The 14,373-nt window shown below is 35.7% G+C and overlaps 3 non-coding genes across 3 annotated transcripts; 1 reads left to right on the plus strand and 2 right to left on the minus strand.

Moving 5' to 3' along the window:
• Positions 1-7,853: 7,853 nt before the first annotated feature.
• TRNAS-AGA (transfer RNA serine (anticodon AGA)) lies at positions 7,854-7,935 on the minus strand. Its single transcript has one exon. It is a non-coding gene; the product is annotated as a tRNA-Ser (tRNA).
• A 380-nt stretch (positions 7,936-8,315) lies between these two features.
• On the plus strand, positions 8,316-8,408 carry TRNAI-UAU (transfer RNA isoleucine (anticodon UAU)). The gene is given in 2 exon segments: positions 8,316-8,353; positions 8,373-8,408. It is a non-coding gene; the product is annotated as a tRNA-Ile (tRNA).
• A 2,198-nt stretch (positions 8,409-10,606) lies between these two features.
• On the minus strand, positions 10,607-10,688 carry TRNAS-AGA (transfer RNA serine (anticodon AGA)). The gene has a single exon. It is a non-coding gene; the product is annotated as a tRNA-Ser (tRNA).
• Between the last annotated feature and the right edge of the window lie 3,685 nt (positions 10,689-14,373).

Genomic DNA, 14,373 nt, shown 5'->3' on the forward strand with positions numbered 1-14,373 from the left:
ACTTTTCAATCAAGCCAGAAATATTTTTTCAAAACAATTTGCATCTGAATGGCGGTGGTGGAACAAAAGCTTTCTACATTTTGTTTTTAAATCCAAACAAGTATAAATCCCTCTTAAGAGTTAATCCTCACTGTAGCACAACCCCATGCTATTTCACCAGTCTTCAATTTAATAAATTATCTTTTTGCTATACAGCCGCAGCCCCTTTTATTCTCCAACATCTCCAACTTTTTTCGGGAATTTTTTCCGAATTCCACGCACTTCACCGCACTTCACCATGTTCATGCCGCATTCATGCCGCATTCATACCGCTTTCATGTTGCATTCATGCCGGCGTCACCCGCGGTTTATGTTTTTCTACGTTTTTAAATCCAAACAAGTATAAATCCCATTTAAGAGTTAATCCTCACTGTAGCAACAACCCCATGCTATTTCACCAGAGTCTTCAATTTAATAAATTATCTTATTGCTATAGGCGAGTGGATCTTGTATGTGGGAGAAACCAAGAGTGCTGAAAGAAGTTTTGCATGTACGACCATCTTTTCTTTCAGTTTTACGTGCTTTATGCTTTATGCTTTATCAGAGTGGGCAATCATAAATGACAACATAGAAGAGGAATAAAGAATCTTCTTTTTTTTGCCAATTACATAGCAAGCTAAAGGATAACATGCTAAAACAACATTGAATATTTGAGTAACACACAGTGAAATGTTAATATTAAAGATATTTTAAATGCCTTAAGCATAGAATAAAATATTCCAACACATTTGAACTTTGCAACTCACTCCAAAAATTATGTTTTTGATCAATTTTGACATACAAAGGGTGGAGGGATATCAACATTGATCTCTTGGGTATCTAGAGGGAACTATGAATATGCAAACTATGGCAAAAGTATCAACAAGATAAACATGTCCAAGAATTAGGTATTCAATATTCTTAATCTGCAAGACAAAAACATACAGAACCCATATAAAATCATATTGAACGCCCAAAAACATTAAATCTGATTTTAATATAAAATGTTCTGTCTCTGAATTTAATATCATAGTACAAAGTACATTTGTTCTTAATGAGAATAATTCTGTTTCACAAAAGATTCCATAAAGTTTACATTTGATTATTGTCTTAATTTTCTGTAAACTTCAGGAAGTCATAGTACAATTATTACATACATTAATGACCATTTTCAGTAAAATTCAAGCTAAGTTGTTTTTTTCTTCAACAGGTTTAGAAAGCCCTGCTTAGCTTTTGTGAATGATAACAATAAAACATTACAAATGCTTTTTCATAACAAAAAGCTATTTGTGCTGAAGTGTGATAAGCAGTTGAACTATAACATTGATTATTCCCATTATATTTAAACAATATAGTTTTGGCAGACAGTAAAGAATGTACACATCACAATACATGCAGTACTTAGCGCAGTGTTAATAAATATTTATCCTCTACTTCGGTATACGTAGGGATCTTCTCCAGTACTCGGATAGAATTATTCTCTTTACACCTCCGGAGGACTTTCCTCACTGTTACGGCGCTGGAAAGGTAGACGAGTGTCTCGGAGGAGAAATAATTGAGTCTGACAGCATTGAGCGTTGTCAAAAACCTCTCCTGTTTATTATACCATTACAGTCAGGTTATATTGGCGAGCGAAAGCAAAAAGCGAATACATGCCAAGTTCTATTTCCCTTATTTTATGCATACCCTAGATATATCAGATAGAAAATCATTTATTTGGAAACTCCCGCACATCTCATGATTCAAGATTAAATTGCTGAGACCGTACATAATTTCCCGTTTGTGCCTTATTTGGTCAATACTTCCTTTTACAGTTCATAAGTGCAGCCAACATTAGATATGAAAAAGGGGTAGTTAATATCACTAAAAAGCATAATGGCAGTGTTAGCATAAATGATTATACAGCAGTCAAAATGGAGTACCCCCTGATATATACATTATCAGTCCCTCCTTTTGTCATAACAATGACAACTCCAAGGTTGCGGGGGTCTCGTACTGGATTTGCATATTATCATAATCCACTAAAGGATAATCCACTAAAGGTATCGGGACACTAGTGGATGGTATTCTAGAGTCGTAGGTTATGGTTGCGGGACCAGGAATAGGGGCGTTAATGTTCAGTGAAGCATACGTGTGGCTAACTGACTTAACAGATGGCATCATAAGTTTACATAAAGCTGAACACATGAACTTGCAGCATGTAATAATAACAACTAATATTACAAACATGCAAACGATAAATATCAGTCCCAAAACAATTCTCTTCCCTCATTCTGTCATGGGTCCATAACCTAACAACTACTATATTGTTTTTGATATTGTTGATATACTTTGTCGTACTGAACTAGTGGTGCAGGTTTTGGGGGTCAGAAGAAAATAAAAATATATATATGGCCACAGGAGTTCTTGTTTGTAGAGAGATATATATCGGTGTGGCTGGAATAATATCTTTTCTGTTTACCAAGTTGACTATTACGACAAAACCCATTACCACTTTCTAAATTACTATTCACACTGCTCTTCTATAACTACTAGCACATTATGGCGGCTAAAATTTCTGAAAATTGGTGGGGGCTAATTTCTACCAGGAGTGATTGCACAAATATCCATCTTGCACGCATCTTTCATACTGCATTTATTCGGAATGGCAAAACAGCAAAATGGCTTCTATGGTCAAAAATGGCTGACTTATGATCCTTTCCTTGTGACTGACACACGCCTCTGGGTGACCTCCCACTATCCTCATAGCCTCATATCCAATCTTCTTAGTCCCCTCTTATTCTTTAGAGACAGTCTATTTAAAGAACAGTTAACCATTGCATAGTCATGCTGGACCAGGAGATTGTCCAATTGTGCCTTGTCATTCCTTTTCGGCCATTATATCGGCCCAGTTGATTTCTTCTCGGTCTCTTCTTCTGGGGGATTGCTGACATCACCGAAAAGAGGCATAGCATCGGTGGGGGTACAACGTACTTCTGGATCAAAGTTTACTGCATATGACACATACATAGAGAGTGATGAGTAGTACAGACACACATACAAAAGCATCCAATAGCTTCGCTTCCAGAGAACTAATCCAACCACCAAGTCCCAACAAATCCCATCCGTCATCTCTACCTTTAAACACTGGAACTACTTTTCCCAAATACCATGACCTGTTCTAGTTGCAGGGTAATATTCTATCCGTCCTTCTATCACAGAGTCAATAACTTCCCTAGGGAAAACTTGTATTTCTACACCCTTCGTAACCAATTTCTTATAGATGGTTCTACAAATGTCTTATATCATATTGTCCTTTTCTCAAGGGGTTAAATATAACACTCATTTTCCTGGGGTGCAACCTATTGAATATAGATAGTACATTGGGTTACATTATACATACAATATGGGCTTTGTTTACCAGGATTCCATTGTGTGACAAAAGGTGTGCATAAATGCTATAAACAAATCAATAAAAAGAAAATAACAATTACTAAACAAAATATACCTGTTCCTACCCTATCGTCGTTGTGTGCACACTATTTACACAAAACTAATAGACTATACATTTATAATTAAAATAACAAAACCTGTAAAGAAAAAAAGATTATTAAAAAGTTCAAAGTTCATGTGTTGAGGCCTGTAATTTTGGCTGTGTCTCTAGACTTTTCCACTTTGGCTATGGGGTAGATTGAAGCAACTGTGGGTGGTGCTGGGATAAGTTTCATATGCGTAACGTGGATCCAAAAAGAGACCTCTGCCACTTTATTTGCTGTTGTGGTGATGAGTAGTACTTTTAATAGTATTAGTAGGGACTTTTCATCTGGGATGAAGAACGTTCTTGCGTAGGAAATTCTTGACTATTAACCCATTTCTCGTAGGTGCACTTTCAACTTTGACATGTGCCTAGAGAGACTCAAAAATATATTAGTTGCATACAATACTTACTAATTGTTTTACTAAACAGTCACTGTGGACTTGACTTTGCTACAATTTAAATTCATTAAAATTGGTGCCTCAGCTATTGTCAAACCAAAAGAAAAAATGGCTAAAATAATTCTGTATAGAACTCCAAACTAATTACTTGTAATATAATTTCTTTGAAAAGTGCCGAGCGCACTGCCAACCTTAAAAGGCACTCAGCATTATTCTTAAAAAAAAATAATAATAATTTCAGATTTCGTTTATCCCGGGCCCTAAGCCATCTAACTTCTGGGCATAGACAGCTATATGATAAACAGCAATAACACAAACAGCAATAACACCCCTCTTTTGTTCACATCATTGTTTTTATATGTGAACAATATTACCGAAAGGATAACAGCATTCAAAACATAACTAACTATTGTTGCTCGATCAGTAGCAAAACTAACCTGAAACCTTTGGGTATAACATTTGCATTAAAAACCCTGAAAACACTACTGAATATAAATATAATCAGCTATTGTCTTCTGACAGAAACATCCTGTAATATAAGAAATTATAGACACAGATTTAAAAACTTTTTTTTTTTTCCGGATTGTAACAAGCTTGAAATAACTTTCTGGGCATCCTGCCAAAACCTTGGAACAAAACAGATAAGAAAAAAAACCTGTTAATTACATTGCAATATTGTTTGGGACATCTTAAAAATGCAGCTGCGCACATGGCCTGATTACAGAATAAAATGTGACACACAAAAGAAACAAAAATAATACAACAAAAATTACCAAGACAAGGCAATGCAAAACTGTTTGATCCTGCCCGCAAACTATATTAATAAAACAGTTAAACCTAATTTGTAGCTACAGAGCTTCGGTTAACTTTCGTGTCTCAAATGTATCTCCGCACATTTTTTTTAACTGGAGATGGGGTGCTGTCTGGGCTGCTATTCTGATTCTCTCTCTCCCTCTCTCTCTCTTGACATGGAAATAGAGAAGTTGGAAAAGGATGTCTTTCTGGTTTTAAGAAATCATCGTCTGACCAGAACGAATAAATCCTCAAAATATACCATTGACCGGGCTGAATTATAAAATTTCTTTTTTCTCACATTTGCCCATTCCTTGTCCTTCTCTCAATAACCAGTGAAACTCTCCCTTTCCCATTATTGATTAGTTTGTGTTATAGTGGGGGTGTTTCTCACCTTTAAAGTTTAAACTTAACATGAGCAATTAATTATATTCTTATTTCAGAAACACTTGCAAGTACCTAGATAATAATTTTGTATATATACAATAAACTGACATTCATATTATTCAATGCACATAAAACTTTCACATAGTTAGGATTCACTCAGATTATACAAGCACACAGGGATTACTCAATCAACCTTTTTACCATATTTATAAAATTTAATAAAACATTCTGGGGAAAAAACTAATTTTCCTACCTTGAATTTACACACAAAACATATTTTCCACTAAGATTTACAATACTTGAGATTCTCAATACCGGCGGGATAGACCCGTCTGAATTTAGACAAAAATATTCTACTAAAAAAATTCTCTGGTTCTCTTCTTAGGGTCTGGTTTGCAATTACTGGCAAAATATCCTGTCTCTTTACAATTATAGCACTTCCTGTCCTTTCTTTTCCTTTGATTTCTTAGCTTCCCTGCTCCTTATTTTTTTATTTTTTTTTAGCGTTGTTTGACAGACCTGCAAATGCCTGTGCCACAATGTCAGTATCTGATTCTGATTCATCCTGTGACTTTTCCCTGTCCCGTGAACGGTCCCTGACAGGGGTTCATTCCTGCCTAGAGTCTGTCTCTTCCCCATCAATACCGATCTGCCTGGCAGACATATCAATAGGGAGTGGTCTAGGGAGCCTATTGATTCGAGTTCCCCATGAAGCCATAAGAACTTCTTTATCGGAGACTGCCTCAGAGCCTGTGACCTAGGAAAGGTTAAGGGCTCAGGATTTTTTTTAGAACAGGGACACTGGGGTAAATTGGGGCTACCTATGGAAATGGTAATTGTACCGATGCCATAGGGGCAGGGGGCAAATATGCATTTTGAGAGTAATATATAAAAAAAAATCAGTTGGCAGCACTTAAAAGATGCAATTTTGACACAGGCTGCAGCACATTCCTTATCAGTTTTAACACATTTCTTGTTGTTATTGTTAGTCCTATACTTTTATTTTTGTCAGGCTCACTTCCAGACAATATTTTACTTTATTACCCATATTAGCTTATAAAGAAAACTTATCTTAATGCAATATAACATTATCTAAATATACTGATATAGGGTCCCAAATGACAGTCCAGTATACAGACAGAACTTTATAATTTAACCCCCTGTTTTACAGCAGGGACTTAAACATCTGCTTTGTAGAAAGGATTCTATACCTGCTACTTGCCCATTATACAGACAGAACTCTTTTACCTTCTGTTTTTTTTTTGTTTCCATTCGGCTACGTTTGCTGTTAGACATCCCTTTCATTTACACAGTACAATTCTCTTATAACTTCTTAGCTAAAATATCTTTTATATATGTATATATGCAAGCAAGCACAGCACAGTAAAAATATGGGCAAACGGCGTCCTTATGCACTTTTAAAGATATGTATTATATATCTAAAATACATGCACATGCACAGCAATATTCCCCCCAATTTTGTTTTACGTTTCCACAGTCGCCGTAAGAGTATTTCCTGATATTCACAGATATCACTTATTCCTGTATTTCAGCAGGGACTCACCCTGTCACTATACTCAGCCAGGATTCACCCTTTTTATCCGTGGCTCATATGAGTCCGTAACTCATATGTGGTTTTAACTATTAACCATATCTCTTCCAGTATGGAGGTAATGTATAATAGGGCTCTAGATAAGGGACACCGGGAGGATAATATACAGATAAAAATGATATCTTGTACTTACCCAACCGTTGACGCCTTTCCCACTTTCTGACACCAGATTGTTAATAAATATTTATCCTCTACTTCGGTATACGTAGGGATCTTCTCCAGTACTCGGATAGAATTATTCTCTTTACACCTCCGGAGGACTTTCCTCACTGTTATGGCGCTGGAAAGGTAGACGAGCGGCTCGGAGGAGAAATAATTGAGTCTGACAGCAATGAGCGTTGTCAAAAACCTCTCCTGTTTATTATACCATTACAGTCAGGTTATATAAGTGAGTGAAAACAAAAAGCGAATACATGCCAAGTTCTATTTCCCTTATTTTATGCTTACCCTAGATATATCAGATAGAAAATCATTTATTTGGAAACTCCCGCACATCTCATGATTCAAGATTAAATTGCTGAGACCGTACATAATTTCCCGTTTGTGCCTTATTTGGTTAATACTTCCTTTTACAGTTCATAAGTGCAGCCAACATTAGATATGAAAAAGGGGTAGTTAATATCACTAAAAAGCATAATGGCAGTGTTAGCATAAATGATTATACAGCAGTCAAAATGGAGTACCCCCTGATATATACATTATCACACAGTCCTTATGAAGAAGTAAAATATTATCTGTAAATATAAAGTGGAAGAATTCCCTCACTCTCACACTAAAGTGCTCATTATCCTCTGTCACCTTAAGTTTTTTCTGTAGGGGTAAATCGTTTCTCTATTTTATGTTGTGCAAAGTATTAGCACACAAATGAACTCTTAGCACTATGTTGCAGCATAGAGATACTTATCAATAGAAGACAATGCATTTATTGAAATGGAGTCCTTTATTAAATATTTTACAGCCAGCAGCACCCTAAAATGTATAACTTGGGAAATGTTTGAAGAATTCAGAGTGTTTTCTTCTTTAGTGTGCCACATATTCCAGTAAGTAAAGATTGCTTTGCCAAACAGATACAAACAAAATGAAAAGTGCAGTGAAGTTTTTAATAACACTTAACCACTGAAAAAGTCAATGTAGTCAGCAGGATTTGAACCTGCACGGGGAAACCCCAATGGATTTCTAGTCCATAGCCTTAACCACTCGGCCATGACTACATAGCTGGTAGCATTGAATTCAGTCACACAGATGGCTTTTGAGTGGATATGGGTAACACTCACTTTTGAATGATGACCAATATGAACCAAATAACCTTGAGAATATTTTCATAAAGAGAAATACATGACTTGTTTGTACACATTGTTTAAACAACATTATCTTTGTAAAATGTTGCTGCTATTGGGTTTTTGAACAATGACGAGAAATACTTTTTGTTAACCACATTCAATGTACAGTATGAAACAGATCTGAGGCAGAAAAAAAAGAAAAGGGGTTAAAAGGAGTAAAGGGAAAATGATCTAACTTGGATGTCAGAGATTAAAAGAGCAGATTTGGAGGGCAATTGGGGCAAGAAGAACATAGATCATTACAGGCATGTGCTCCAGTGGCGCAATCGGTTAGCGTGTGGTACTTATATGGCAGTATGTGCTAAGCTATGCCGGGGTTGTGAGTTCAAGCCTCACCTGGAACATATCCTTTTATGTTTCATCAAGCAATAGCATTGTTTGAATGTATACAATGTTAAATAAAAGGCCTATGGATGTAAATTGCTAAATGTTATCTTTTACATAAAAAACAACATTTCCTCTTTTTCCTATTTGGCTTACATTGGAGCGCATGTAAAGCAGTCAAATACAATAGGTGTCTCAATGTGGCCAAGAAGATATTTGTAATTGATGATGTATGATTTAAAAAAATTAAAAAATGAGAGCTGTCCAAGCATATTCTTCCTTTTTTCAAACCAAAATACCCCAATGGAGCCAATGCTACTCATTATTTGGGCAAAGCCACATTCTACTTTTCAATCAAGCCAGAAATATTTTTTCAAACACAATTTGCATCTGAATGGCGGTGGTGGAACAAAAGCTTTCTACGTTTTGTTTTTAAATCCAAACAAGTATAAATCCCTCTTAAGAGTTAATCCTCACTGTAGCACAACCCCATGCTATTTCACCAGAGTCTTCAATTTAATAAATTATCTTTTTGCTATACAGCCGCAGCCCCTTTTATTCTCCAACATCTCCAACTTTTTTCGGGATTTTTTTCCGAATGCCACGCACTTCACCGCACTTCACCACGTTCATGCCGCATTCATACCGCTTTCATGTTGCATTCATGCCGGCGTCACCCGCGGTTGATGTTTTTCTACGTTTTGTTTTTAAATCCAAACAAGTATAAATCCCACTTAAGAGTTAATCCTCACTGTAGCACAACCCCATGCTATTTCACCAGAGTTTTCAATTTAATAAATTATCTTATTGCTATAGGCGAGAGGATCTTGTATGTGGGAGAAACCAAGAGTGCTGAAAGAAGTTTTGCATGTACGACCATCTTTTCTTTCAGTTTTACGTGCTTTATGCTTTATGCTTTATCAGAGTGGGCAATCATAAATGACAACATAGAAGAGGAATAAAGAATCTTCTTTTTTTTGCCAATTACATAGCAAGCTAAAGGATAACATGCTAAAAAAACATTGAATATTTGAGTAACACACAGTGAAAGTAAATATGAAGGAACAAGGCTTGATGTTAATATTAAAGATATTTTAAATGCCTTAAGCATAGAATAAAATATTCCAACACATTTGAACTTTGCAACTCACTCAAAAAATCATGTTTTTTGATCAATTTTGACATACAAAGGGTGGAGGGATATCAACATTGATCTCTTGGGTATCTAGAGGGAACTATGAATATGAAGACTATGGCAAAAGTATCAACAAAATAAAAATGTCCAAGAATTAGGTATTCAATATGCTTAATCTGCAAGACAAAAACATACAGAACCACTATAAGATCATATTGAACGCCCCAAAAACATTAAATCTGATTTTAATATAAAATGTCCTGTCTCTGAATTTAATATCAAAGTACGAAGTACATTTGTTCTTACTGAGAATAATTCTGTTTCACAAAAGATTCCATAAAGTTTACATTTGATTAATGTCTTAATTTTCTGTAAACTTCAGGAAGTCATAGTACAATTATTACATACATTAATGACCATTTTCAGTAAAATTCAAGCTAAGTTGTTTTTTTCTTCAACAGTTTTAGAAAGCCCTGCTTAGCTTTTGTGAATGATAAGAATAAAACATTACAAATGCTTTTTCATAACAAAAAGCTATTTGTGCTGAAGTGTGATAAGCAGTTGAACTATAACATTGATTATTCCCATTATATTTAAACAATATAGTTTTGGCAGACTGTAAAGAATGTACACATCCCAATACATGCAGTACTTAGCACAGTCATTATGAAGAAGTCAAATATTATCTGTAAATATAAAGTGGAAGAATTCCCTCACTCTCACACTAAAGTGCTCATTATCCTCTGTCACCTTATGTTTTTTCTGTAGGGGTAAACCGTTTCTCCTGTATTTTATGTTGTGCAAAGTATTGCACACAAATGACCTCTTAGCACTATGTTGCAGCATAGAGATACTTATCAATAGAAGACAATGCATTTATTGAAATGGAGTCCTTTATTAAATGTTTTACAGCCAGCAGCACCCTAAAATGTATAACTTGGGAAATGTTTGAAGAATTCAGAGTCTTTTCTTCTTTCGTGTGCCACATATTCCAGTAAGTAAAGATTGCTTTGCCAAGCAGATACAAACAAAATGAAAAGTGCAGTGAAGTTTTTAATAACACTTAACCACTGAAAAAGTCAACGTAGTCAGCAGGATTTGAACCTGCGCGGGGAAACCCCAATGCATTTCTAGTGCATCGCCTTAACCACTCGGCCATGACTACATAGTTGGTAGCACTGATTTCAGTCACACAGATGGCTTTTGAGTGGATATGGGTAACTCTCACTAATGAATGATGACCAATATGAACCAAATAACCTTGAGAATATTTTCATAAAGTGAAATACATGACTTGTTTGTACACATTGTTTAAACAACATTATATTTGTAAAATGTTGCTGCTATTGGGATTTCGAACATTGACGAGATATACTTTTTGTTATCCACATTCAATGTACAGTATGAAACAGATCTGAGACAGAAAAAAAAGAAAAGGGGTTAGAAGGAGTAATGGGAAAATTATCTAATTTGGTTGTCAGAGATTAAAAGAACCGAGTTGGAGGACGATTGGGGCAAGAAGAAAATGAAACTTTACAGGCATGTGATCCAGTGCCGCAATAGGTTAGCGTGTGGTAGTTATATGTCAGTATGTGCTAAACTATGCCGAGGTTGTGAGTTCAAGCCTCACCTGGAGCATACCCTTTTATTGTTTCAACAACCAATAGCATTGTTTGAATGTATACAATGTTAAATAAAAGGCCTATGAATTTAAATTGTAAAATATAATCTTTTACTTAAAAAGCAACATTTCCTCATTGATTAATAAACAAATCTAAACTCAATACAAACCCCCATTAAGACGTAAAATTCACCCTAGCAAAGCCACATTCTACCTTTCAATCAAGCCTGAAATATTTTTTCAAACATAATTTGCACCTGAATGGTGGTGGTGGAACAAAAGCTTTCTACTTTTTGTTTTTAAATCCAAACAAGTATAAATCCCTCTTAAGAGTTGATCCTCACTGTAGCAAACCCCATGCTATTTCACCAGAGTCTTCAATTTAATAAATTATCTTATTGCTATAGGCGAGTGGATCTTGTATGTGGGAGAAACCAAGAGTGCTGAAAGAAGTTTTGCATGAACGACCACCTTTTCTTTCAGTTTTACTTTCTTTAAGCTTTATCAGAGTGGGCAATCATAAATGACAACATAGAAGAGGAATAAAGAATCTTCATTTTTTTGCCAATTAAAGCTAAAGGAAAACATGCTAAAACAACATTGAATATTTGAGTAACACAGTTAAAGTAAATATGTAGGAACAAGGCTTGATGTTAATATTAAATATATTTTAAATGCCTTAAGCATAGAATAAAATATTCCAACACCTTTGAACTTTGCAACTCACTCCACAAATCATGTTTTTTGATCAGTTTTGACAATCAAAGGGTGGAGGGATACCAACATTGATCTCTTGGGTATCTAGAGGGACATTAATCTCTTGGGTATCTATAAGGACAAAGCAGTTTCCACCAAAAAGTCATAATTTTTATTATTTTGATTTGTCAAGACCATTTATTAAAATATTGAAGAAAGAGAAGGAGCAGAAGAAAAGTTCCACTGGTAACATGCAGTGCATGGTGTTAATTCTATTTACATGGGGAAAAAAATAGAAAGCTATTTCCTGATTTTTTCAAAATCTCCTAAACCAATAGAAAATGACACTATCTTTAGTTTAAAGATTAACAAGTGTCTGGTCTTTTACACAAACCCCTCTTAATTATAGTGTAGGGACAAAGGAACATATAGTTTTTGTACTTCTTGCTGAACTGTAATTAAATGCAATGAATTGATTGTTTTCATAATCATTTTATTCATTCAGGTGAAGATTTGAATGGTTACCAATAATAATTTATATGGCAGATATACTAGCAGAAAGTACATTTGTTCTTAATGAGAATCATTATGTTTCACAAAAGATTCCATAAAGTTTACATTTGATTAATTTCTTAAAATTTTACAGCCGCGGCCCCTATTATTCTCCAATATCTCCAATTTTTTCCGGGATTTTTTTCCGAATGCCACGCACTTCACCGCACCACCACATTCATGCCGCATTCTGACTGCATTTATACCGCATTCATGTTGCATTCACACCCGCGGTTGATGCGCGGTTGATGTGTTTATTGATAATGGTTCGGATTTAATTGGTTGCAATTCTTCGAGTATCCGCCAAATGGCAGATATTCATGAATTGTAATGCGCATGCGCTTCAGTAATGTGTCGACTTGCAGGTGTTTAAAAAATACCACAGTGGTCTATTGTAAATTGGCCTTGGGACTGTTGGAAGAAGTTACAATAATGTATCAATTTAGACTTTTTATATTAAAAAAAATACAAGCACACTTTCTGGTCATTGTCCTGAAAATCCCGCCATGAGTGCAGAATTGCATTCCGTGTTCCAAAAACCCGCTTATTTAATATAGGCCGCGATTAATGCAACAGATAATAAGATGGCAACAGTTGTTCAAATTTATCAGTATTTTATCGAAAACTATGACTTTTACAAATTTTCGCCTGATGCTCATGTCTGGAAGCGTGCAATAAGGAAAATGTTATGTAGCGATCCATGTTTTTTTCGTATTGATCCTGATTTTTTTGGAGGGTATTGGTGTGTATCACCAGGTTTTTCCCATATCTATGATCATGGAGATGGCAAAAGGCGAAAGGTCGTGTTAAAACCAACTAAGAAACGTCAGTCGCTTGCAAGCAATGTGACAGCGACAGCTTCCAATAATGGTCCGACCGTCAGTGAAAACCTGGTGACCGGCAACCCTTGCTGTCTGTCCTCGCCCGTATACCTGCAGCCTGAGCCAGATTTCACGTACAGTTTTGAGCAAGCTTGCATGTACCTAAGCGATTTCCAGCCTCATCAGCTGACTACAGGTGTAGTAGTCCCGCTGACACCTGTCAACGACGTGTATGATCAAGAATACCGGACTGGCAGTGGCTCAGCGCCAGCTGATTGGGAAAGTCTATGGTGAGTAATGTTGCCGTATTTTATTCTGTTTTTTTTATTTTGAAAATATCAATATGAGTGCGATTGAAAATTCAAGCGATTCTCCTGTAAGCAATATCATTGGCTGAGTAGCTTCTACAGTAGATACTGCACAATGGGTGAAAAGCTAGGCGCATGCGCATTGGAACCTTCTTGAAACGCATATGCGTGTCATCACATCGACGGTAGGCGCATGCGCATGTGAACAGGAGACGCCCCTCGAGAAAATGGGAACTTCTTTAGGGGACTGACTGACTGACCATTACAGTAAAACTTTTACTTTTTTTTGTTCCTCAGAAAAGAAAACTTTGTCATCTTATGCGGAAAACGGCAAATTGAGGGATTTCGAAGGATAATATTGCTTTGTATTACAATACCTGCAAATTGCTGAATCTGAGTAAAAAAAAAAAATGTAAAGTCTACAGTTTAGTGGCCGTTGTTATTAATTAGGATAGAATACCTGAAACAATATGATGATGTTTTCAGACCGTATACAATACTTTTTTAAAAATATACTGTAAAATAAACCCGTAAAAATAAAAAGTATGCATTTATTCTGCATGTATTATGTTAGTATGGTTTACAGTCAGCACAACAGAATGGTGTTATTAAAAAAAAAAAATTATTCATAAAATTTAAAAAATGCAACATCTCCTTTATTAAAGTACAAAAATTCAAAATGTTTACAGTAGGATGGTGTACAGAACTGTCAGTCAGGCTTGCACAACTCCAGTCCTCGAGGGCCGCAAACAGGCCCAGTTTTCAGGATAACCTTGAAAACCGGGCCTGTTTGCGGCCCTCGGGTAATGGAATTGTGCAGGTCCTGTGTACAGTAAGGAAAAACATTTCTTT

This window comes from Ascaphus truei, chromosome 15, assembly GCF_040206685.1.
Source record: "Ascaphus truei isolate aAscTru1 chromosome 15, aAscTru1.hap1, whole genome shotgun sequence".
Classification (NCBI taxonomy): domain Eukaryota; kingdom Metazoa; phylum Chordata; class Amphibia; order Anura; family Ascaphidae; genus Ascaphus; species Ascaphus truei.